General features: G+C 51.9%; 1 protein-coding gene across 18 annotated transcripts in view; it reads left to right on the top strand.

Annotated features, from left to right (window-relative positions):
* MEGF11 (multiple EGF like domains 11) overlaps positions 1-26,689 on the top strand; it is a 336,243-nt gene that overhangs the window by 87,975 nt on the left and 221,579 nt on the right. The window contains exons 1-2 of one of the 18 annotated variants that reach the window (XM_087428552.1): positions 11,442-11,614; positions 14,687-14,947. The exons of the other annotated variants lie outside the window; for them this stretch is intronic. The gene's annotated coding sequence lies outside the window, so the exon portion shown is untranslated. Of the gene's footprint in view, positions 1-11,441; positions 11,615-14,686; positions 14,948-26,689 lie in introns of those variants that run through there. 18 annotated transcript variants of the gene reach the window in all.

Here is a 26,689-nt window from a genome sequence, read left to right as displayed (position 1 = left end):
TTCCGCTGTTTACCTTATCGGGGCTGCTGAAGCCCCTGCTTCCTAAGCCTGGCTGTTCCTTAGGATCCTGGAGAAACTTTCAAAAATTCGGCTTCCTGGGCTCCATCCGTGGAGATTCCCTTCAGTGGGGCTGGGTGGGGGCCCAGGAACCAGCATCATCTAAAATCTCCTTTTCCTCATGTCACCCCAGGTGATTCTGATGTGCAGCCAGGTTTTGGACCCTGATCCAGAGGTGGGTGCAAAGGGCTGTCGGGGCCCAAGGCAAGCAGCTGCTGCTGGAACCTGGCACCCCAAGTCCTGTTCTCAGCCCAAGAGGCAGAGGGTCTTTGAGGAAGGTCCAGGTGGTTCCATCTGACGGGAAGAAGTGGCTGTGTTGGTGTGAAGCCCGCCTTTGGAAAAGGAGGACTTTAAATGGTTGGCTGTAGTGAAACCAAATTTCATTAGCTTTTCACTCAAAGCTTCTGACTGTTGACTCTGCACGAGAGGAGAGGAATACTCGTGGGTGACACCAACTCAGGACTCACAGATGTTCCCAACAGTCCTTCCGGTTATGGGGACAAAAACGATGCAGGGCTTAAAAGTGACATTTTAAATATTTAGTCCCTTTTCTGGCAATATATTTATCAAAAATGAATCTTTGGAATCTGCAGCCACACGCATTTTCAGTCCATTTGCAAGTCGTTCACGCAAGCGAGCATTTCATCAGACAAATGGGAACCGCTGTGTTTCACCCAGAGAGCAAAAGATTTCAGAGGGGCAACAGCAGGAGGGCATCTGGGGATTAATTCAAAATAAAATCTCATTCCCGTGTTCCCATTACCACCTTGGAGGTTGGCGTGTATATACAATCTCACACCCCTCTTTCATTTAAAATTAAAAAAAACATACTTTGCGGCACAACTTTAACCTTCCCTTTAGAAATTGGTCCAAAAGGTCAGAGCTGTGCGCCTGTAGATTTCCTGGGCTCAGCTGGGAACTGATTAAAGCTGCCAGCCCTGGCTTGTCAGCTTTGTCAGAGACAACTATATAAATTCTTTGTTATTCACTTTGCTGTGTATTATAAATATATTTATCTTCCTCTGTCAGGCGTCTGCAGGACAGGTGCTAGAGGGCTGGGAGTCCTGCTTAAGTGCTGCCAACAATGTCCTCTCTTAGTGACATTAGTGCAGGGAACGGGGGCAAAGATGGCAGGAGATTCCAGACCCAGAGCTGCTGTAGGGCGGTGGGTGGTGACACTGGTGGGGCTGGAGGGAATACCTGGCACAAAGCCCTGTGGGTAGTAGGTCTCCCCTCCCCCATCCCCCCCAAGGAGGTGATTTCTTGTAGCCAGATTGGTGGGATCCAGTGGTGGGATCTTCAGCTGCTGAAACATGGGGTGTGTGAGGTGACATTGGTGGGACAGGACGCTTGTGCTTCTTTACTCACTTTGACTAATTAAAGCAGAGTTGATTTTTTTTTTTGTCATTCAAGGATTAATACCATTCTGCCAGTTATGATCAGGAAAGCAGAGATGGATGAGATGGTCCCCGGGGGGAGTGAGGAGGGAGGGTGGCATTGTCTGTCTGTGGAGATGTCGCTAAATATGATATAGATGCCTTGTCCGTGTATGACGTGTCAATACCAGAGTCGAGGCTTGCTCCCACATGTGGCATGTGAAGAGGGGAGAGAGCCTCGTGGTGCAGGAGCTAACGCTGGGAGCATCTGACTCCTGGCTCCCGAGGCCTTGTGGGAAGTGATGGGGCTGGAGTTTAGAGGGGTTTTGCCTTGGCTCTGTGACCTCCGGCAGGTTTCTGGGTACACAGGGAATTGGACTGTGATGGTGAGGTCCTCTCAGCTTGGACACCACCCACGTCTGGGATGCCTGACTTCCACGGAGGAGGTTGGGGCCCCCTGTGAGCTCCTGGACCACGGAGGACTTGAAATTCCTGTTTTAGTCAATAGCCAGGGTTAACCAAGGCAGGGGGCACTGGAAGGGGACAGGAACAAGGGTGCACAACCATAGAGGCCAGAAGGCTCCCAGACAGGGGGGCCGGCAGGAGACAGGTGAGGAGGCTACTGACAGGTGTCAGATGATGTGGCTGGGATCAGGGTGGGAGCAGTGGAGGTGGGGAGAAGAAATCAGATTCAGGATACATTTTGAATGTAGAGCCAACAGAATTTGCTGAGAGGTGGGCTGGGGGGGGGTGAGAGAAAGAGAAGAATCAAGGATGACTCTTAAGTGTCCCAGCCCAGGTCCCTGAAATGGGGAAGGCTGTAGGAGGGGCAGGCTTCTGGGGGGACATCAGGTTCGGGGCGTGTTAAATTTGAGATGTCTATTAGACATCCGTGTAGAGAGATTGAGTGGGAAGGTGGAAACCCAGTCTGGAGTTCACGGGCAAATATGAGAGTGGTCCGTGTCTGATAGGCTACTTAAGGCCATGAGCCTGGAGGAAATCAGCAAGGATATGAATATCTGACTCCCGACCCCTTAACCTCTGTTTGCATCACAACCTGAATTTGGGGTGTGCTTTCTTCCCAAGTCACAAAGCCTGGTGTCTTAGGGTCTGCCCAGCCTCTTTCCTGCCCCACTCGCCCTGCCCTCACCCCGAGGCAGGTATGGGCAAATTCTCCAGCGAGGGCTCTCCCTCGGTGGTCCTGCCTCTGAGCTCTTACCCAAGAGGGTGGGCCTCACTGTGTGTGAACCACCTACCCAATTAGTGCACAGTGCAGTGACCTGTGACCGTGGGGGTTGGCTCTGGTGACAGAGCCAGCACAGTGAGCACTGAGTGGGCCAGGGTCCCATTCAGGCCCTGCCCTTATGTCCCAGAGTGACCTTGAGCAGCCTCGGTTTCCACATCTGTCAACTGAAGGGTTGGACAAGATCACCTCAGTGATCCCTTCCGGCTCTGCCGTCCTGACTCTGTGATTCTGATTTGGCCCTTGGTTTCCCCTGAAGGGGAATGTGTTGGCTGTCAGAGAACTTGATGGTTCCCTGGGGAGAGACTATGACAGGGATTTTCTGCTGGAGTAACCGGGGGAGGAAGGGGTGTGTATGTGTGTGTGTGTGTGTGTGTGTGTGTGTGTGTGTGTGATGGTTGTTAAAATATTGCAATACTTCCATACTGGTTGGTGAATAGCTGAGCTGCTTCCCCAGGTCCCCTGAGACTGTCCTCCCTGCCACCCCAGGCTGTCCCCTGGGACCCACCCCCGCTGCAGTCCATCATATAGGGCAACCTCCTGGCCCAACAGAAGGGCGATCGGTCAGTTCCTCTGCCCCACCAGTTGTTAAAGATTTTGACCATCACTCCAAGTGTGTGTGTCTTTTTCTGGCAGGTCCCCAACAGACAGGCATCATTTTTGGAGTGCCTCTGTCTTCATGTCCCTCCAGCGCTTTTCCTCTCATTCTAGGAAAGTAAATATGATCCCAGTAAATAAAAATTAATAACTGCATCTTTATGACCGGGAGTTGGAGGCAGTCTAATGTTGGAATCCCTGTTAAATCCCTGGATTGCTTATACCCCAGATGTTGACAGATGCTGGGGCAAGGATTCCAGCCTGTGGGCTTTTCCCTTTCCTCTCTTCTCTGAAGACTCCGTATGCTGATTAATTCTGCAGCCCTTGGCTCTTGGGGACAAACACTGTTTGCCACCTATTCCAGAAGAGGTGTCTCCAAGCTGAGCTGGCCAACTTCAGTGCAGTGAGATGGAGAGAGAGAGAGAGAGAGCGTGAGCGAGCGTGGAGGGTGGGGGCAAGGAGGGAGTGCAGCAACAGTTCAGGTGTTAAACTACTGAGGTGGAAAATTGCTCTGACAGTTATGATATTGTTGTTTCGGGTAGCAAGGGTTACACTATCATTTACTCCAGCCACGCCTGCGGGTGCCGCCTGGCTGCCTGTCTCACGCAAAGCTGCTCCTCGCCCGGTATCGGAGCGGGGGTTTTCACCTGTCTTTGGAGAAACAGGCCATCAGGGAGCTGGTGGGCAGCCCAGCTCCAGGGGTGGCTGTCCTCGGGGAGCCGGGGTTGGCAGGACCCTGAGCATCACTCCCTCGAGCTGCTGATAGCCATCACAGGGGCCTGGATTGAAACCCAGAGCTGGCCAGAGGGAGGAGGAGGGGAGCTGGCATTTAGGGAGCACCCCCTGTGGGCCAGGTGCTTAATATGCATGAGTTCCCATGCCCCTATCTTCTGCCCTGCCAGCTGAGGTGACTGAGCCTTGGAGGGAAGCCGCAGATTGCTCAGGGAGCACAGTGGGAACACGGAACCAGAGCGTGAGCCTAGTCCCCTGATTCCACAGCCCCAGACCCATTACTTCTCCATGCTCCCGGCGCCTCCTGAAGCGCTTGCTGAGAAGTGGCTCCTCTGTTTCTGGGAGCACTGGGGAGTCAGATATGATGGACGAAGGGAGCAGGAAGTGCTTCTTTCAATCACTCCACAAGTCAGAGCTGGTTTCTCTCATGGGCACTGGGTAAGCCAAGGGGAACCCGCCTCACTCTTTCCATCAGCCCATCCACTAAAGACCCTTATGGATCACCTGTTCAGCTCTGAGTGAGACGTCAGTGCTGTGGGGAATGTGGAAGCCGCGTCAACTGGGGCCCTTTCCTCTCAAGAGCTTGGAGCCTGGGTGGGAGGCAACAGGAGTGAGTGTGAAAGGACAATCTGGCATTGCAGGTTCTCTATAAGGGACGGAGGGGGAGTGAAGGACTGAGGGCAGACGTGTCTGCAGGAGAAGGGGATGAGGAGAGGAGAGGGGAGAGGACACTCCAGGTAGGGGATTGTCGTGGGTGGCGTGTGCTCGCACAAAGAGGATCTGCCTGTGAGCAGGGCGGAGGCTTGGTGGAGAGGAGTGGCCTTCCCTGAGGCCTGGGTTCCCCCAGCCATGGCCCGGTCCTGGTGGCCTGAGCCCTGGGCTCTGGGTCACTGCTGCCACTTGGGCAGGCTGGCCCCTGGGATGTGTGCTGGACACCAGTGCGATCTGGCATGGGGACAGGCAGCCTAGCTTGTGACCACCTGCTGCCCCAAGGGCCATGTGCATCCATAAGGCCACAATGAGGGGACAGTGGTAGCATTCTCCCTCCGTCTACAGTCTCCTGTCAAGGGAGGGGAGCTTTCCAGAACCCAGTGGTTCTCTCTGTGGAGACTTCAAGCACAGGAATAGTCCAGAGAGAAGCAAAGTCATGCCCCCACTGGGTGAGGAGCCAGGGTTTGGGGAGGATGAGCCCTGGCCTGTCCTCAGAGGATCTCAGGCAAGGCCCCTCAGATGTCAGGGGTCAGATGTCAGGGGTCAGCCCAGGCTTCTGGGCAACGAGGCTGCAGAATAATTTCTATTTTCTCTGCCTTGGAAGGTGATGCTGGAGGTGACTTACGCAGCAGAGAAAAGGCCTGAATCAGTTGGAGGTAGGGTGGGGAGGCAGGGCAAGTCTGAGTTTCAGTCCTGGCTCCTGCATTGAGCCATCATGCTCTTTGTGTCTGTATTTTGGCTCTGAAAAACAGGGACCCTCTTGCTAGGCCTTCCTACTCGTGAGAGCACTAAAGAGACATTGAAGAGAAAGGTGTGACTTGAAACCAAAGTGGGTTTTTATCGAACAAATGGGGATACTGAGACACAGGAACATGCTCACCAGTCACTACCTTGCCATTCTTAGTGACAGGCCCATGTTTCCTGGGGGCTGGAGGAGTGGGTGGGTCTGGTGGTGCTTTGGAGCTGGGCCATCTAGAGCAAAAATCCAAGAAGCAGGCAGGGGGCTGCCAAGGCTGGAGCATTGGAACCTGAAGGTGGGCAGGTGGGAGGGGTGACAGATGTCATGCAGCAGCATCTGCCTGCACCCTCCTCACCCCACCCCCTGCGTCAGGCCCTTGTGCCACTCAATGCCTGTGATTGCTTTCGGAATGGAAGCCAGGCACTGAAGAACATCTGAGCAGCAATGGAGTGGGGAGGTGGCCAACCCCTACTCCTCCTGTTGTCCTACTCTCCCGGAGCCTGCTATTGGCCTGCTGAGAATGGAGCTGGGAGCTCCGCTCTGGCCCCTGGGGAGAAGGGGGAAGTGGGGCCGGGGTGGGACCTCTTCTCTGCTGGAAACTAGGGATCCATCAGACCTAGTGACCTGTTTTCCCTGGGAGAGGCATTTGATGTAGGAAGTAAGAAATTCCTGAGGAAGCAGGAAGGGAAACTGAGGACTCCTCAGAAGAGTAGGAGGAGGCTGGGTTTGCTCCCATTGTTTCAGAATCCAGGGATATCAGCCTGAAAGGAGGCAGAGTGATTATCTGGAGTGGGAAGCAACCTTGACCTCGGGAAGAAACCGAGACCCATGGTGGGTGTGACCTGTGCATGATTGGTGGCACAGCAGGACCTGAAGCCAGTGTCCTGACCCCTGCTCTCTGCCTTCCCTCTGGTAGAGCTCAGTCTGGGGAATGAGGCCTTGGTTCTCCCAGGGGACTCTGCCCCACAGGGTACAGGGAGAAGACAGCGACGGTCTGTGGGTGCCGAGGAGAGGGGTGCCGACTCCTTTCTTTTCTGTCCTTCCTTCTAGACTGGGGAGGAGCCTGAGGGGCAGGAGACCTTTCTCTGGGCCTGTGGTCAGGGCTCTGCAGTTGCCTGACATGCGGCCTGTGTTTTAGGGGCTGTGACAGCTGATTGGGACATTCCTCCCCAACTTGGGGAATTCCAAGCAGGTCAAAGATGTGAGGCTGGACACTCCTGAAATATTCCCAGTGCATTTCAGGGCAAAAAGTGTGCTTCCCCGACCGCTAAGACATTCCTTCCTTGTCCCTTGAATCTTTCCTAACTTCCACCAAAGAACTAAGCAGGGTGATGGTGGTGGAAAGGAGATGGGAACATCGTCTGACACCTGAGTTTTCGTCCCAAGTTAGTCACTGACGAGGGGTGTGGCTTTGGAAAGTCTCTTCCTCTCCCTGAACCTTAGTTTCCCCATTTGAAAAAAGGGGGACTGGATTATGATTCAAAGTGTTCTTGCTTTCCTATCCTAGGATCCTAACAGATTCCCAGGGGAACCTCTTCATTCATTCATCCATCCTTTCATTCCACTAACAAGTCTTGAGAGCCTGCCTACTATGTGTAAGTCACTCTCTTCTTAAGGATAGCCCTGCCCACCCATGGACAAGGCGGGTGGGCTTCCTGAGGTTTCTAAGTCCCTACAACTGGGGGAAAAAAGCCCCCCTCACAGGCTCCGCGACTCCTCAAAGAATATTAATTATTCTCTGAGGAAATCTTCCTTCTGAGTAGTTCCCTTTCTCCGGTAATTAACATTACATGTCATTAACAGTCAGGGAACATTGTCTGATCAAAGACAGTGTAATTTGCAGCAAGATTCTGAGGAATAGCACAATATTTGTTAATTATGTCATTGATTCTTATGGTCTGGAATGCCCTAATTATTCCCGATCCCAACTGGACCCCACCATGCCTGCCAGGCTGGCTTTGAACTGCCGTTCTCCCCTGGGTGGGCCGGCTCCCTGCTCCGGGGCTGTTGGGACCACGGCTTTCAAAGGGATCAGAGAAGCTTTGTCTCCCCAGAGCCACATGAAAGGGGGAGCTGTTTGGGATGTGGGGGCCGCTTCTCCCAGGCTCCCGCCACAACTCCCACTGAGTCAACGATGAAATGTAACATCTTGTTTTAATTAGCCAGATGCTGTTAATTGACTTCTTGGGGGCTCCAGCAGGTACTCTTCCAGGGAGCAGCAGGATGGGCATTCTTCTAGGCCCAAGGCCACTTGCAGCTTCTGAGGAACACAGCCCTGGGTGATGCTCCAGAGGCCGGGTGGGGTCGCGGAAGCCCCTGGGGGTGGGTACCAGTGAGAGTGTCTCTGGTGAACCTCCGGCTCGGCTCTAAAACTGCTAAGTGGGATGGTGGATTTCTGTCAGTGGCATAATTACAAAATGATGCTTGTTTCTTAATCAGCTGTATTTATGAGTGGGCCGAGGTCTCTCCCTCTTGTTGAATCCTGCAATTAACCTTTGTAATTGCATGACAGCTGGCTTCCCACTCAATGTTTTGTCTGAACCCCAGTGGGCTGTATTCTGAGTGATGCTGACAGGGGAGTGGTCTGGCCAGCTCAGGAAGGTGCCTGGAGGTGGGGACGGGGCTGGGAAAATAGACTTAGCCTGAAGAGATCCGTGGACACCACCAACAATAATATAAAAACAACTCCTCCTCAGGCTGCACTGACTCCTTCAGTCCTCACTACTGCCCCTTGAAGTAGGTCCTGTTAATATCTCTGCTTTGTAGATGGGGAAACTGGGGATCTGATCTGAGAGATCAAGTGACTGTCAAGGTCACTTGGCCAGGCAGAATCAGGAATCAAGCCCATCCGACAGTCTGGTGTTACGACCTGTCATTCCACAGAGGATGGGGCATGTGGGGCATTTCCGGACAGTTTACTGACACACTGATGCCACATTTGCCCATCAGTGGAGCTCCAGGGTGCCTGCGTCTATGGTTGTGGTTATTTGGGAAAGGATCCATGAATGACAGCCCAGGGCAGTGGGGAAAGGAGGAGGCTGAGTGAGCCACTCTGTCGGGCCCAGACCCTTGATGCCATCCTGTCCTGGGCACCTGTCCTTCCTTCTCTTGCCTGGTCTTTTTGGCATCTCCTTACAGCTCTGGAGACTGAGGCCCTGAGGGGTGAGGTGACCTGACCAAGGGCCTCCCACTACCCGCAGTGAAGCCATGTCCAGGAACCAGCCATTATTTATTGAGCACCCCCTGGGGGAGTGAAGTGGCATGCCGGCCCCACGTGCTATCAGGCCCTGGGACGGGTGTGGGGCCAGCTGGCGTGGTGGAGACTTGACCACAGAGAGACATCGCACCGCAGGCCCACTGTAGCCACCCTCACCATTCTGCCTGCCCCAGCGCTGCCCCATCTGATCCCCTCTCTCTGTGTCTCAGCCAGTGGGAGATTGCTCACTTTTCTTTTTCCTTGTTTCTTTTTACATTCTGGGGCCTCTGCCAAGGGAGCCTGAGAAGGGGCACTGGTCAGAGGAAGGGGCAGATAAGCTGAGACCTGAGGTCTCCACATAAATAATTTCACATAAATGTGATCATATCACACTTGTTGTATTAGCTCATTCTTTAAAATGTTTTTCTTTAACTTCTCCCCCTCTTCCCTTTCCCCTACATCGGGCCCTTACCCCCTGCCCACTCAGGGAATCCCTGCCAACATCCTGCTCTGTGTCCTTCCATTTCATGTCACTCTAACCAGACACAAACAGGTATGTGTGTGTGTGTAGATTGTTTGCTTTAGAAAAACAGGATCATACTCTCCAGCCTCTGACTTTTTCCCTTCCCAGTACCTCCTGGAAATCCCTCCAACTCAACCAGCGTTGCTCTCCTTCATTCCTTTTAATGGCTGGCAGATATTCCATGGTGTGGCTATCCATCCATCATTGAAAAAAATTATTTCCCTATTAATGAGAATTCACTTTCTTTCCACTTTTTTTTTTAAAAATCAGGAAAGGATCTTTTGAAAATACAACTCTGGCCAAATTGATCCCTTACTTAAAACCTTCCGATGGCTGCCCATTTATCTCGGGACAAAGTCGTGGCTCACAAGGCAAGTGGGGTTCTGGGACTGACCCCTCTCCAGCTCAGCCTCTACCGCTGCCTCAGACTCTGCTCCAGCCAGAACGAGTCAGTTTTACTTCCTCAAACGCACCTGCTCTTTCTCCCTCCGCCCGGAGCACTCCTGCCCTGTCTGGCTAACTTTCTGCCTCCTTCAGGTCTCAGTGTATATGCCCCTTCTTCTGGCCAGTGCCCCTCTCCATATCTTGACAATGGCCAATGACCCCTGAGTCTGGGTCTCCTCATAGGTACTGTGACATCCTGGTCACACGTTGTTCTCTCGCCCATTAGCATCTGAATTGGCATGTTATGTATCGAGGGCCTTGCCTAACGTCTGGCACAGACTAGGTGCTTCTGCACTGAACGAACGATTGGATGCAGAGCAAGGCTTCAGGACGTGTAAGGAGGTTGCAAGGACCCTGGGCTGGGCTACTATTTAACCAGTTGGAGAGGGGCAATGAGTCAGGATTTAGGAGCAGGGACCAGGGCAGAAGCCAGATTGTTGAGGCCTGGGTCTCCATGGGAGGCAGGGGGTTGGGGAGGGCAAAGTTAGCCTGGGGCTTTGGAAGAGATGAGACTCCCGAAGTTCACCTTTGGGTCTCACTGGCAGCAGAAGGGACTCAGGGGACAATCCAGGCCCAGAAGCTTTGACCCAGCTGTGACCATCCACCCCTTACCCCAGGTCAGGAAGGGTGTCCACATTATGCCTGCCTCGGAAAGAATGGCTTCAGGAGTGGGACTGAGTTTTCAGGTGGGAGCATTATGGGACCCCATAGGAAGAAGTTAGAAAAAGCAAAAGCAGAGGAAATGGGTGCAGAGGGGGCAGGAGGATGAGAAGGAGATACAACCATGATCCTCTTCCTCGAGAAGGTGCTGATCTTGGTAATCAATGCAGGACCAGGGGCCAAGAACTCCAGCTTGTTCCTCTGCTCCCACTGCCTTCCAGCTTCTCACAGTGAGCTCCATGAACTGACGCCAGCCCACAAGCTGTTGGGTCTACAGTGAAATAATACAGAAATTGAGAGAAGGCACTAGAAACTCATAGCAACTTGACATTGATGCAATCAGTGGATTCTTCTCATTGGGCGGGTAGGGACCAGTGTGGGAGGTGGGGGTGGCAGGTCACACCTGGCATGAACCGCAAGAAGCGTAGGACCCCAGAGCAGTCTGTCTTATTGGAATTAGAAACAAACTGTTCCAGACTATGAGGAACCCCCATCCGAATGGTGACCATTGGCTTGTCTCTCTCTCTCCCGAGGGCAGAGCAAGAAGACATGCGTCTTCTCAGCAGCCAGTAGAAAGGACTTCGATTAGACATCTATAGGAATTAAAAGTTCTAATTTGTTGTCACTGTTGTGTAGAAGAAATTTAGACTTTTTTCCTCTGAGGTCTTGAGAGAGACTGTCCCTTGCTGCCTGGAGAAGGGAGGCCAACCATGGCATCTAGAACAGCTTTCCTGCTGGAGGTCAATGATGATAATTCCCCTCACCTGTGTCATTTATTATACATTTCAAAGCACTTTCACTTGCATATCTTTTTTATCTTGACAACCACCCTCCAGATAGATCAAAGCAGGAATTATCATCCTCACTTTGTAGAATAGATAGTAAAGAATCAGAGAGGTTAAGTCAGTTTCCCAAAGTTACCCAGCAACTTATAAACAAAAAGGGATAAGAGACAATGCCCAGGTTTGTTTGTTTGTTTGTTTTCTATCAGCGACAATGGAGTTTGGGGGAACTGAAGAAGACGCAATATAAACAGTAGCTCCTGTTTACTGGGTGCCCAATGTGATAGCAGCTACATTTGTTGACTTTTTACAGTGTATCACATACTGGGTGTAATTACCTCATTTAATTTTTACAGTGGATACGATTACCATCTCCATTTGCAGATGAGGAAACGGAACCTCTATGAGATTAAGTCATTTGTTCAGTCACCCAGCTGGTAATTAACAGAGCTGTTCTTCATTCAGACCGGCTGACCCCGGAGCGTGTTTTCTCCACCACTGCACCGGAAGCCAGACAACACCCACGCGTGATCCTTCCAGGAACCCAGCACAGTGTATGTGCTTCTGCCAATGTCACAGCTAGAAACTGAGGCAGGTGGGCGGGCTGTGCGGATGGGTCGGCCCACGCCTGGGACCTAGTTTGCACCTTCCGCCTCCCCACAGAGTGAGGACTGGAAAGTCAAATGCGTGCAGTTCAGCACCTGGCAACCGCTAAATATTAACACCAGAGCCGCTGGCAGCTCCTCCTTACGTCACGTCACACAGAAGATTTATGGCCACTTTGAAAGCGGCTTTGAAATGAGACAAAACTCAATATTGAATTCTTTTCGTCTCCTTCTCCCTTTGGGGTTTCGGGGCATATGATATCAGCTTCCTCTCCATTAGCATATTTCTAACGAGCACTTATTAAGGTGAATTTCATTGCAGCTCTCAGGGTTTTCATTATCGGAGGGAGTGGGAGGGAGGGCAAGGCACAGGCAGATGCCGGGACCTCGGGGCTCTCCGGCCAGGGCCTGCGCTTGGCTCCAGCCCCCTCTAAGTGAGCTCTTCTCTCCCCTCTGTGAAGGAGGCTTCCTGCTGCTTTTCACTGTGGGGTTGGGCAAGAACGTGGGCAGTTACACACAGGGCTCACCATGCCCAAGGGTCCGGGTTGGCTCAGCCCCTGCCCAGTGATGGGCAGGCCATCATTCTTCTTTGAGCCTCAGCCCCCTCACCTGTACAGTGGGGACTATGATACCTGCCACGTGGCTAAGCCCTGTGGGGAGGAACGTGTCTGCTTTGTTCACTGCTGTGTCCTGAGCACCTGGCATATCAGAGGTGCTCAGTCGACAATGGCAGAGTAGATGGGTGGGTGGAGAGAATGACAGGGTTATCCCACAAATGGAGTCGGCCGTGGATGCTAAGACACCTGCCGTGGGGGTGCTGGTAAAGGTTTGCTTGTTCACCATCTAGGGTTGGGCTCTGGTGGTGTCGATTGTTGCCCAGGGCACTTGTACAAGGCCTAGGGTGGGTGGGGGAGCTACAAGCCCCTCTGCCATGTCTGTTAGCGATAGAGATGTGCTATCAGGAGGGGTCGATGGGCAATCCTGTTACAGCAGCTTTGCCCTCCCCATTCACCTGGGCCTGGCTGCTTCTTGGAGGTGGCAGGCAATCTCCTGAGGGTTTAGCGGAGCCCTGCTTCTGCCACCCAATGACATTTTGATGGGGCCGGGGAGTCTGGAGAGGTCCAGGGCAGGACCAGGATATTGGCAGGAAGGGGGTACCCGGGCTAGGTACCTGTGCTCTGGGGTGAGAAGGGAGAAAGAGACAAAGGAGAGGTCACCCCCTTAGTAGGCTTTCATCTCCATGGGGGGCCCAGCGCCTGCCCTCAGGGGGTCTTAGTGGGTGGTTCTCAACCCTGGATGCTCAATAGAATCAGCTGGGGAGCTTCAAAAAACACTGATGCCTAGGTCTCACCCACAGAAATTCGGTCCTAATTACTGCTTAATGTGCATGTATTGGGAGGGGGAGTTAGATGTCCTGCTGGAAGGAGTGACCTCCCCCTGCCCTGAGCTCTCTGATGGGGGTGCCCCGATTTCTGCCTTAGCTCCCCAGGGTGCCAGAGGAGAGGGTGAGGTGCCCCCTCTGGCACCTGTGGCCAAGGGTGAGGTGGCCCCCTCTGGCCAAGTGTCAGACTTCTGTCCCTGTGCTACCTGGTCCCCACTCTGCCACTGAAGCTTTGGGCCGCTCCTCACCCCCCTAAGTCCCACCTCAGAGTCCTCATCTCTAACAGGCTCTTCTAGGATCAAATGAGACAGTAGATGAGGACATGCTTTGTAAAAAGCCCATGAGAAGGTGAGGGATTGTTAATATGGGGAGACTCTACAGAAGCTGTTCCCTCAGTCCTGGGGAGAGTGGGCTGGTGAGAAGAGTTTCTGAGGGCCCAGGAAAGCAGGGCCCACAGAAGAGAGTGAGGTCAGGCTGTGACTTCCCAGCAGAGGCCTCTGGGGAGCAGAAAGTTAAATTCTGGAAGCTTTCCTGCAGCACCCCACTCTGCCTCTCTAGTTAGTTGCCTCCTCGTTGCCCATCTTTGGAAGAGGAAAATAAATACCTGCACAAAAGCCTGAAGGAGGTGGCAGGGAGAGACCCTCGCCAGCCACTGGCAGTTCTTCTCTTTGCAATGCAGCCCCCTTGGGGCAGGGCTTTGTGAACCGGCTGGAAAGTCAACAGACACTGGGGTTGACTCGGGCTGGTAGATCCAAGGTGCCTAGAATCCCAACGTGCCCCCAGGACGATCCCACTATCCCCCGGTCCCCAGGCTGCCCTGGCCTTGCCCACACCCCAGGAGTCTCTGCTCAAGGGCCTCCCTTTCCTTTCCTGGTAGCACGGCAGAGTGGGAGGGGCATTGGATTTTAGGTCCCAAGACCTGGGATTTGAGGTCAGCTCTGTCTGTTATCAGCTGTGTGACCTCGGGCAAGTCTCTTTCCTCTCGGCCTCAGTTCTTTCATGCAAAAACAGAGAGCTGTTCATTGATTCATTGATCCAGTCATTGGCTGGTTATCAAACCTTTGTTGACACCTGGCTAAGGGCACCAGGAGCGAAACCTCCTCCCTGTCGTCTGCTCTTGCTGCAGAGAATCACTGAAGAACTTTTTAGAGCTGCAAGGAACCTAGAGTTAAAGTTTGGCTCTAAAATTATCGGACTGTCAGTCAACGTCCTTTTATAAATGGGGAAATTGAGGCTTAGAGAAGCTGTTAAGAGTCTTCTTGTGGTCCCATGGCAGGTAGGTGATGCTGGAAAGCTGAAACTCAGGCCTTTAAGCCCATGTCCTCTCCTCAGGCGAGACCACCCACTTGAGAAGTGATTCTAGCTCCTCCTTATCAGGAAACAGCTCAGAGAGGTACAGTGACTCATTCAGGGTCACACAGTAATTATTGGCAGACCTGGGGTGAGAGACCTTGTTCTGGGGCCCCGTCAACAGATTCTGTCCCCTCACAGGTCCTCTCCACAGCAGCTGCTCACTCGCCCTTCCCACATTTCTGTGCCACGACACATATACGCCCAGCGATAGTATTTGGCTTTAGTGATTGTTCCACAGCGGGTGAAATTGGTTTGAAATAAATGTCTCCTCTGCCTTCCTCCCTCAGGGTGATTGTATCCTCAGCTCACTTTGTGGAGTGATCCAGAGTCTGGCAGGCACCTGTGCTGTCTAGATATGTCCTTTTTGATGCAAGATGTTGCCACGCCTGCTGCAGAGCCAGATGCTTCTTGAGAGCCTGCTGAGGTGGCTGCAGAAATCCACAACACGCTGCCCCTTCCCAGTTGCCTTGGGACGCAGCCCAACATCTCAGGGCTCCAGGAGTAGAGCTGAAATTTAAGAAGGGCTGAAAATGCTCTCAGTTTTTAAGGTATTAGAATATTTTCTGGGTGGGGCCTAGCTCACTCCTGGGGCACAAACCCCTGCTCTGCCTTGCTGGGAAACTGGCCCCTTCTGTAATAAAATATACTCCACATCCTCTGAGGGCGGGGGAGGTGCTCAATTATTGATCCCATTCAGATCTCTTGCCAGTTATTGCTGCCCTACTCCCGCCTACCCTCCCAGCTAGCCCTAAGGGTGAGGGGTAGTGCTTATCCCCTTAAAGGGCTGTCCCCAACTGCTCCCTTGATTCCTCAAAGCATAGCTGAGGCAAGATTGACATATTTAACGAAGGTCATTAGGCTAAGGGATGACACAAGGGAAATACACACAGAGGACATTGTAAACTAAGATAACCTGGTCTAGGGGGTCTGTCATCCTCATTTGCAGTTCAGCTGTGCTCAGGAACATCACCCTCCCCAGTTTCTTTAGTGGAGGCATGCAGCCTCCCCACCAATCTCCCATGTCAGAGCCATAGAGACCTTAAAAACCATCTAGTACTTTCTCAGCCAAGTTCAAGAGAGAATTCAGCCCTAATGCCTTGTGCCATCCACTGTGTGTAATGGGTTTTTCTCCTGTGCGTCTAGAATGGTACGAGTTATGTACCATCCTTAGGAGAGTTGACAAAATAGTCATTGAAATCATTTTCTGGGTTTTCTGGGTTCTGATGAGGAACCCCGGCTAAGAAAATCTTCCTCTCAGCGAATAGAGGACAACGAAGCATGGAGTCAGGAGACTTACCCAAAGTCCCCCAGCCCAGCCCATGCCTGGCCTTTTCTCTCCATAGCGTAGTGCCCTCCCTTCCTCTGCTCAAACTTAGTGAATGTGGAGGAAGCTCTGGTCCAAAGAGATGACCCCATTCCTCCCCCTCTCCATGACACACGGCACACGTGCACACACACTTGTACATACACACTGGCACCTGAATCTGAAGGGCAGAGACATACCTGGAAGCATAGTGATGGACAAGTGGGTAGTCCTGAGTTCAGATCTCATTCATCCACTTCTAAAAAGTGAGTCCATTTTGTCACCTGCAAATGGAGATCGTAACACCTCCTTCATAGGGCCACTGTGAAGACTGAGATCGGCCAGGTGCCCAGTGCAGGGCAGGCTCTTCGGGAACCATTCATTTCCTTTCTTCCTCCGGTGCTCATTGAGATGCTCCGTGGCTGGTGAGTGAATGGAATGTTCACTGACTCCATCTACATCCGGGTTCTCATCCAATGAGGAATATTAACAGAGGATTCTTAGGAAGTGCTCTCAAGACACCAAATATGGCATGAGTACGCAATGCTCACTTGAGCTCAAACTTGAGCCCCGGTTTCTAGCTGGCTGTGCACACCCAGGCCCCACACCCAGCTCCCACCTGTCCGCTTCCCTTCTCTTTCTTCTCCCCCTCTTGGCACAGCCAAACGTCCATGTGTCAGAGGCCTGCCATGGTTCAGCAAACTTCTGGCCTGCCTCCTGTTCCTCCCACCCCATTGAGTCCCTGTATGTGTTTTGGCAAATTTAGAAATTTGTGGGCACACCACAGAGTTAGAACGTCAGGGAAGCCTGGTTTAGACTTGGCACGAGCTTCCCCATTCTTACAGAGCCGTGATTCAGCGTGTTGGAGGTTAGCGCCTCATGGGCTGGCCTGCCTCGGGAGAGGGCGGAAAGCTGCTGGAAAGAGCTGGAGTCACAGGGGGATCCCGCCCCTGCCTCCATTTTCCCTTGAGGAATGGGCATTGAGGTTTCTGAATTTCCTGTTGGGTTGGAAGTTAAGCAGAGAAGACTTTTCTATGGTTCCAATGCCTGCAACCAAATCCCTTTTGCAATTGTGCCTTTTCCTTTCCTGCCTTGGTTAGTGGATTACGATGAGTGGGATCAAATCTCTAGATTTATTGGGATTTTGCATGATTTCAGGGCCATCATTCCTAAAGGCTTTGTCCTCTGTTCAGAAGTGGGTCTGAAGCGAGGGAAATGAAGCTGAATAAATTGTCAGCACAGAAGCTAGCCCTGGAAACTGCTTTTCAGGAGAAGAAAAAATCTCACTGGCTCTGGGGTGAAAATGCGCTGGTGAGAACCGAGCCTGACTGGCACCAGTGGGTGTGGCTGGCTGCTTTGGCAGCATTCCGGTTAATTGCAGGTTCCGGTTAATTGAGATCTGTTTACATTTTCTCTTGGACCCTGGTGCTCAGGATGGCCTGTGCCCAGCTGCGCCTGACTCAGTAACATGGCTCAAATCCTCTTCACCTCCCCTTCATAACCTGCCAGTTCTCTCTGAGGCCTAAATGCGTCCGTCGGCATTGTTCCATAGAAACCTCAGAAGGAACTGCTTCCACATGTTAAGCTTTTTAATTTAGCACACACCGCACGTGTATGCCCCCAGACAAAACAGAATTGATTTATAATTCTCTTAATGGAAGCACAGGCTTTAGTTGCTCCAGAAATAGATCATTACCTCTGCCACCTTTTGCAATTTTTCCCCTCCTGTTTTTTTCTTTCAACACCATTGTGGTCTAAAAACATGACGTTTCACTTCAGCCCTCTATTGTAATCCACTAAATGGCAGACATTTCTTTTTAGACCTTTAATTTATAGCGTGTTTGTTCGGTTTCGCTTCATTAATTAATGTTCTTCTGAGGCCCCCATGCCAGAGTCTTTGTGTAATGCTCCCTTACAGTAAGCAGGTGCTTTTATCCTTAATGAACAATTTCCTGGAAAATACTGAAATAAACAACGAATAATCAGGCCAGGAACACGATGAATCTGGGAGTTGTGTGCCATTCTGCAAATTAAACCCAGGGAGATGAGGGACAGATTTTTATCTGCCGCAGGGCTGTTTTAGTGGCTTCTTCTTCTGGGAGAGGGCGAGGGGTGCTGAAGTTCTGGAAGGTGAGTGAGCTTCTTGCTCTTCCAGGAAACCAGAATTCAGAGAAACTGTTTCTTCACAAATGCACGCGGCTGCGGAAGTGGGTGTCAGACAGCCTAGGCCAGAAACGCAGCCAAATTGGCCTCTGGTTGCAGACCGGGAATCATCTCTAGCTTAGACTGTGGGTCAGCAGCGCCTGGGCTGGGCCAAACTGTAAACTTACTGAAATTCATCTTCAGTCTTTCTCTTCTGGGAGACTTGCCCCACCCCAGGGAGGGAGTTCCTATCGGAGGACCCTAATAAACTCATTCTCTCTCTGTACGCACACCCCCAGGGGTATATGTATTGCATCCTCCCACCCCCCAGCAAGAGGACAATGACCATGTTTCACTCAGCGTTTTACTGGTTACAGCCCCTTCTCCTAACCCTTATCTCTTTGGCTTCTCTCCACCATGTGAGTCAGATTTGCTTACTATTCCCACTTTACAGAGGAGGAAGCTGGGACTCCCAGAGGTCAGTGACCTCCCGAAGGTCACACACCTGGCAAGAGGCGGAGCTGGGATTAGGACCCAGGAACTGGGGTTCCAGGGCTCAAGTGCTTGTTCCCCCTGGAGGAGCAGAGCCTGTGGGGGTGCAGGGGGCTGAGTGAGCCCTGGAGTGAGGTGAGGCGCCCCCGCAGACCTGACTGGGCTTCGAGCCAGAATTCTTCAGTGTCTTGGACCAAGGGCTGCAATAAATTTCTTTTAAAATCTGAATACCTGATTCATTTATTATACTGGATAGAGCTGACAAAAATCGTACATTATCCATCCATTTTCCTGTGCGGTAAGATCGTTCTGGGTCTTTGAAATGGCATAATGTTTTTAATCACAGCGTGGATGTAATCGCAGCACGATCACATGCCGTACAATTGTAGCGGCAATTCCCCCCAGCTTGATGGCTCCAAGGGCTGCCTGGGAAGCTCCATAAAGTGGCCTGTGTCCCTGGGGTAGCAGGCTCAGGGCTCATGAATCTCTGCTCTTTGGGGAAATGCACCCCAAGGGGCAGTGGGGGAGAATCTGGGATGGAGGAGGGTAAGCTGGCCAAAAGGGCCTGCTTTCTTTGCTTTCAAAATGAAGATGGCTTTATTGTGGTTTTTCAAGTTTTAAATTTGAGATCAGCTCATCATAGAAAATGTAAACATGTAGAAAATATAGCGAAGAAAGTTTGTCTACTAAAATATCATCACCCGGGTATCCTTGTCAACATTTTTAACATCCTCCGGACATCTTTCTGTTCTTCCTCGCTCTCAACACACACACTCCACACACATGCACGGAACATTTTATAGAAATGTGATCATAATGTTCATGCTGTTTTGTGACCTGTGTTTTTCACATAATAATCCATCAGGGGCATCTTTCCATGTCAGTGAACTTATGTATATTAAAATATCTTTGCTTTTCTGATTGTAGTGATAATAATGCTCACTGTTAGAAACACTAATATAACAGCATAAATGTTTGATTTAGAAAGCACAAGTCCTATGATATTGCTCCCTTCCCCCCTCAAAGATGACCACTACTAATGCACTAGTGTATAGGCATCCCTATTTTTCCACACATCAATATTTTTAATGTTTGCATAATATTTTGTTATGTAGACATGGTAGAATTTATTTAGTGAAGACTCCACTGATTTAGGCATTTTGGTTGTTTCGATGCTGCAACAAATATCTCTTTATTAAGAGATGATGCAAAAAACATTCTTGAACCTATCCTTGGCCTTGGTCAATTTTTAAAAATTAAATTGCAGAACTAGAAAGCTGGGTTAAAGATACACACTAAAGCATGTTGTTATATATTGTCGAGATGCTTTCCAGAACACACCAATGTGCATTTCCAATACCAGTGCACAAGTGTAGGACCCTTCAGGCTTCAGGATGGTTGGTGTCTAGCTTCAGAATCTCCTGGCCTAGATACATACAGAAGGTTCCAGAAGGAAACCTGGAGAGGCTGCCCTAGTCTGATGCCCATGACTATGGGCTGAGAGTCAGGCCCTCCTGTTTAGCTCCTGGCTGGTGGCCCCGATGTGTGATGGGGCAGAGGCTGCCCTGATGTGGGCACTGGGCTGAAATAGCAAAATATATGAGGCGAATCTTCAAAAGGGTGCTGAGGATTGGACAGAGAGGTGGACAGGAACTAAGGGGGCCATCACAGTCCTACTGATACCTGCATTTCCAGTTCTGGGCTGCAATTTAATCCTCATGAGAGCCTGTTGTTCTCTCATCCTTCCCACATAGTCCAAGAGGAAAAGGATGCTCAGAGCAGTGAAATGCATTCTCTAGGGCCAAGACTAGAATCCAATTCTTCTGCATCCTCTTTATATCCTTGCTGCTGGGACATGGGGCAAAACCCAGGTTGGGAGGCGGGTGAAGAGAGAGAAGAATGTGAGGAGGGGAAGGCAAGGGAAGGAGACACATTGTAGGTGAACTTGTAGAGTTGGAAGGGTCCAAGAGATGATGCAGTCTGACCCCAGCCTCTGGGACAAGCAGAGAGTGAAGCTCAGAGAGAGAAAGCAACCTTTCCCGGGTCACACAGCAAGTTAGTGACTTAGCAGACAGAGGGGAAGAATGGGGCCCGTGGGAAGCTGAGCTGCTCCTGAGCTGAGCTGGAACTCAGGAGGAAAGACCTGAGGGAGAGAGGAAGTGCAGCTGCTCTGAGTCCTGACAGAAAGGAGCTGGGGGGCTGGACAAGCTTGTGAACGGGCTGCTTTCCCTTCAGAAGAGGCAGCCCCAATCAAGCGTGGATTCAGAGGGAACTGGAATGGAGATGGGCTGGATTCAGCGTGTGGGGGACCTGCGGGGATGTTAAGCATCCATTCCTGCAGGGTCTCCGATATCCCGTTACGCTTGCCTGAGCCACTGCCCTATCACAGCCATTCTCCACCCTCCAGCAGGTGTTTGGGGGTCTTGGGGCAGGGACCTGCCTGAGTCGTCTTTGTGTCCACAGCGACTGGCAAGTGTTCAATAAATATTTGCTGAATGAATGGATGAAAGGTGTGACTTGTCTTGATAATTGTACAGTTAAGACTGACCCAGGAGTCACCAAATATATACAGCCAAGTTGAGATTTTCCAGCAGATGATTTTCCCATCAGTCTTTTATTTTCCCCCAGCTCCTTAGAAATTCTAGAATTCAGAATTATAGAGTTGGAAGGGTCTTTAAGGTGGGGAATATGGGTCTGGAGGAAGCTAATATTTGAGTGAGCACCTTCTATGTGCTGGACCCTGGGTCAAGTGCTCTACCTCCCGACTCATGTAATATCCTAACAGCCCGTGAGGCTGGTCTTACATAACGTGATCCACTCAGCCCCAGAGCAGGTAAATGATTTTATCAGTTTATGTAGCAGTAAGGCGGAGTCAGGATTCGAACCCAGGCCAGTTGACTCCACCATTCCCTTCACATGAGCCCTGCCATCAACATGTCATGTGACCTTGAGGGAATCACCTGGGGACAGTTTCGCCTCCTGGGTGACCAGGCATTGAACAGTTGATGCTCCCAATCTGTCCAGGTGCCAGTCCTGATACCACGTGGTTTGCTGTTTAGCCAGGTGGGAGACTGGACCTTTAATGATGGGTGATTCTCCAGGACCCTATCCCTTAGCGATCTGTTCCCATCCAGGCACTTGTGGTTGCATCTTGTGGTCTGAGAAATGTTCTTTTTGAGTGGGCAGGAATGGGGACTAATCCCCATGGGGCCACGTGGCCCTGAGTGACTGACTTGTCTTTGGGGTTTTGTGGATGTGGCCATGATTTAATGCCGGCGCATGAGGGCCTCCCACAGTGCCAAGAACCCTGCAGCCCCTGGAGGGGGTGAGAGAGGCAAGCAGAGCAGGCCTGGAGTGGGGTGGGTTGGGGGAGGGAAAGGCAGCCTCAAGGCTGGCCAGGCCAGCTGAGTGTGCCCTGATTTGCAAAGAAATGGAATGATGGAGATAACTGCTTTGTGAGAAATGGAATGGCCTAAGAACACAGATAAATTTTCTCCCTTCCTCTTCAGAGGGGCTGGAGGCTAGGGGTGCAGAGGCTGCCTGCTCGGGAATGGGAGGGTTGAGGGCCCAGAACCCAGAGGCTGCACACAATGGGGGAGGGAGGGGGGTGGTTTATTACTTGGGCAGTTTCTATAGCACCCCCACCCTTAATCCCCCACCCCCGATCTCCCACCCCCGCCCTGGGGATACGCTGTGATTTCTCTCGCAGGCTGACTGACGTCAGGGCCACTTAGACTCTGCGTGGTTGAGGGTGCAGGGGACAGGACTGTCTTTTGACCCTGATTGATGGGCACTGCAGGCCTCCGTGGTGCCATTTTCAGGATTTGCAGCCCGAGGCTTCCCTGGGCAAGGAGAAAGCAGAATTTATCAGGGGGGTGGAGCCTGCGTCAGAGCAGGACGTTTACCACATCTCACGAGGTGACTCCAATCCTCTCTGATTTATCCAGTGGGCAGGCACCTGGCAGGGCCTCCGTGTTGGTGCTGGGAATTTCCACTGCGCTCCTGCAGCCAGGGAATCACTCTTTCGGAGATTAAGAGCTGTGGATTTATTTTTTAAACTTTTTTTTTAAGTGTAGAGAGATTAGAAAGTGTTCTGCATAAACCCAGCCCCGGGTGGGATTGCTGGAAGGCAGGAGGCTTCATCAAGGCCAAGAGTGAAGCCACTTAATTAGGGGGCAATCGTGGCTCCTCATTTCCCCTCACACTAATCAGACCCCGGCAAGGCCAGTACACAGAGAGTGGCTGTGGGTCTGGGAGCTGGTGAGAGAGCAGCGGGCAGATGAAGGAGAGGGTCTGCTAGACGGGATGATGACCTTGGCATTTGCCCCATTACGTGCAAACTTGGCTTTTTTGTTTTATTCAGGAAAAAATAGAGAATGTGTGTGTGTGTGTGTGTATCTTCTATAAATAGAAGATAGAAACCTCTCTCTGTCTGCCCACACGCCGGGAGGGATGTGAGGCGTTTGCTTCATCAGTCCCACTGTGGCGTTTGCTTCTGTCGCCTCCCGAGCCTGAAAGCGCCCTTTCATGAGGCGCTCGGAACGCCAGTCAGTCCCCCAACTGCAGCTTGAGCTTTTGAGTGGCCTTCAATGCCCGCCTTGTGCTGGCTCCTGGAGCAGACGCGCCCCGGGCCTGGTGGGGGGCCAAGGCAGGAGTCTTTGCTCTCAGAATGTCACAGTGCCCACTGTATCCGTCACCAACAGATTGGTGTTTCTGTGGTGCGATGTTAGCCCAGGGTGGAATGCCCCGGGCAGCATGACCTGCCTCTGGGACAGGTCTTTGGTGGCCCCTGTCAGGCCAGACACAAGCAGTGTGGCTGATCCTGAGGCTGCGGAATGGCTGAGAGGTTGGGGGAGGCAGTTGGCTGTAGAGACAATAATCAGTTGACAAAGATGTATTGAGCCCCCTCTATGTGCCGACAGTGCTCTGGGCACTGGAGACAGCAGTGGACACACAGACCAAAACCCCTGCCCTCATGAATTGTGTTCTAGTGGCATGGTACGAAGGGACAGAAGATGATGTGCAGGTTCTAAGGCCCCAAGGGAAGAGCTGAGGCCACTTCTAGATGGTTCCTATAGGAGAGGAGCAATTTCCAAAGTTAGTAACAACTGTTCAGCAATGTAGGACAGGGATGACAGGTGCATGGCACCTGTGTGTCCCTTTCCCACCCAGTGCCCACAACAGGCATTACTAATCAATCGTGGCACACTTTCCCCGCTCAGTCCCTGTTTCTCAGCATAGCATTCCAAGCAACCACTACCAGTCGATGCCCAGTGTTGTGTGCGTGGAAACCTCCGGGGCCCACAAAGTAGTGCCTGACCACCGCCACCCCTGCCACCAGTGCAAATTTGTTGAGAAGGAAGGGCTCCCTGGAAGAGACTGGGATGGACAGAGAGCAGGTTCCAGGTACACGGATCAGGCTTTAGTGTCCAAGATTTTGGCACAGTCAGGAGGACTAGGCAGGTGGAGGAAGCAAAGCAGGTGGGGGAGGATTTTTGCACAGATGGACTGTGACGTCATAACAACTGATCCCAGGACAGAGGCCATCTGTTTGTCTGTCTGCCCTCTGCCCCAGTTTTATGCATCTTGGCTAACGGGAGCAGCTGGTGTCTGGCCAGGTGTGTGCTGCCACCAGAGACAGGCTGGACTCTACAGGTCCTGGTGCTGGTGCTGGCGGGGCCCCAGCAGAAGGCAAGGGTCTCCAGAGGATGCCGCCATCTCTAAGATCTGCTCAGGCTGCAGGGCCACCCAGGCCGGAATAAAGGCCCAGGCTAGGAGGAGGGGTCCTTTCCTATGATGTCAATGTCTCTTGAATACCCAGTGGCAGATTCTCTTTAACACCACCTGCCAGGCACAGAAGGCCCTCAAGTGGTACAATAAACAAGTGAATACAAACTCTAAGGATGCAGATTGACAGGACCAGGTTGTCCTTCAGACTTGATCTTGATGGAGAGAAGCAGTTTTCTATACGGGTATCCTGAGGACCTCTGCTCCTAGAGCGGCCGCTAGAAAGTTTTATGGGAAACAGAGTAGAACAGATCTCTTTACTTTGGGTCTTCTCAGAGCCTATGGTATGCTGCTGTGAATATTTAAGATGAGGACACTGCAGGCAGCATTTCCTGAACTTACTCACTCGTGAAATCTTTGTCTGGGAGAATTCCATCAACATCTCATGGGACTAGAGTTCCGCAGAACGCAATTTTGGAAAACGCCTCCGAGTTTCTCCCGTTGCCCTCTACTGCTCCACAGGGCAAGCCCTTGGCTGCCTGGTCCTCCAACACCACCTGCACGTTCCTGCCTCTGTGGGCTTGCTTGTGCTGTACCTGCCCCTGCAATGCCCTTTCTTTCCCTCTATCTTTCCATATTCTGTTCATCCTAAGTCCCACCCACTCCACAAGGTCTTCCCCAAGCCCCCCAGTGGGACTTAACTGCTCGCTGCTTTAGTCTCCTCTACCAGACTGCAGCTGACACATGTGACTCCTTCGTGTCCTCCCCAGCACAGCCCAGGGCCTGGCAGGTGGTGCTCCAGGAGTACTTGTTGATCAGTCCAGGCCTCGGCAGGTGTGTGGACTGACTGCACCTGTGGGAAGATGTGAGTGACTCGCCTCCTGGCCACCTTCTCTCTCCTTCACCACCATGCCCAGTTCATCCCCCCAACCGGGGAAGAAATTTCTCCACCTCTGGAACTTTACTCACTTCCTCTGCTCCTTAATATGCAGGGAGCGTGGACAAGAGGGAAGGTAACCAGCTGATCTATTTATATGCTCTCTTCCTCCGAAGTGAAACCAGGGGCATTTTCTTATTTAATTATTAATGCCCTAAATCAGATGGTGCCCGATGTGTTAACCTCTGTCACTCTGAATGGAGCTGGACTAATAACCACTGCTGCGGGATTGCTTCTCCCTCAGTCATCTCATAGGCATATGTCTTTGGGATCTGTCCTTTGGGAGAGAGCCAGGGGAGCCCCATTAAAGTTAATGGTGCTGAGTTGCGCCCAAGTGGGGACGGCTCTTTTCTGGCTGCTCTTCCTCCGCCTCAGTGAAGTGTCTGAGATGACTAGAAACATTCTTTCTAAAATCAGTTCCCAAAAGGAGCTGACTAGTTCAGCTTAGGACTCGACCCCACCTTCAAGGCGCTTACAGACGCATCGGAAAGATAAAGTAGACACGCTGGAGAGGTGTCAGTGCAAAATGGGGAGTGGTAAGTGCCGGACTGTGTGGCCCAGACCATAAGCTGGATGAGAGCAGCGTGCCTGGCACCCAATGGTGCCAAGCCCTGCAGGGGAGGAGGGGGCAGGGGGCATGAGCTGGACCTCGAGTGGATGGTATTTAGATAGTTGGAGTCGAGGGGAGCCATGTGAACAAGACTGAGCAGGGGTGAGAAAGAATAGTAGGGAAGACCAGCCTGACCTGGGGAGGGAGAGGTGGGGGATAAGGTTGCATCTTTTAGATTGGGCCAGGTTCAAAGAAAATTCTGAGGGCCGAGGGGGACCGAGAGGAGTCATCTCTTTTCCCCTCAAGCTGGATGTCCTTCTCTGCCCACTGCACTACCACAGAGGTGGACTTGGCCTCAGATGGGGAACTTTGTGAATGCTGGTGATGCGGCTGTTCAAGGCCAGGGTGTGAATCCTGGGGAACCCCCGTGCTCTGCTAGCCTTAGCACAATGACACTGACAGAGGAGGAGACCTCAGACCGGTGGTTTAAATGCCGCCTACCTGGCTGTGTCCTGTGCTGCTCGGTCCACCTCCACTTCCTGTATGCTCATCCAGACACCCATCACGCCCTCTATGCCCCCGTATCCAGGTCCCTCACTGCCAGTGGGAGTCAGGTACACTGTCCTCTCCAGACCTGACTCTCAGAGAAAGAGGTTTTTGTGAAGATTTAAAAAGATCTCCCAGATTATAGCAATGATCCAAGTTACCTCTGTCTCCCACTTCTCTCTTATCACCTTGGACCAAAAGGGGCCAGAGGAACACTCTTCTCTTGTCCAGGTGGCCTCATCCTTTGATGTTCTAAGCTTTATAAGTTTGAAGATGTGGTCAGGGGTCCTCTCGGGAGAATGCTGGAGGTTACAGGAGCAGCCAAAGTAACGAGACAGGGCCATGGAGGGAGCCGAGACGAGGCATCCTTTGCAGCTGGCATTCAGACTCCTGCCTCTCAGAGCACTGTGTCCCTTCATTTATTTCTTTATTTGATTTATTCGATGCCTGATCAGCCCAAACCCCATCTGGAAGAAGATGCTCATCCCCAACACTCAGTGCCATGTCCCGGGCAGGCTCTTTCTCATCGGAGGTATCTCCTCTTCTTTGAGGAGAATGGGTTGAAATGGCCTGCGGCTCTAGTGCTATATGGC

Source organism: Ceratotherium simum, chromosome 3 (assembly GCF_057802395.1).
Source record: "Ceratotherium simum simum isolate JZ-2026a chromosome 3, ASM5780239v1, whole genome shotgun sequence".
NCBI lineage: Eukaryota > Metazoa > Chordata > Mammalia > Perissodactyla > Rhinocerotidae > Ceratotherium > Ceratotherium simum.
This window is presented reverse-complemented; position numbering and strand designations above follow the sequence as displayed.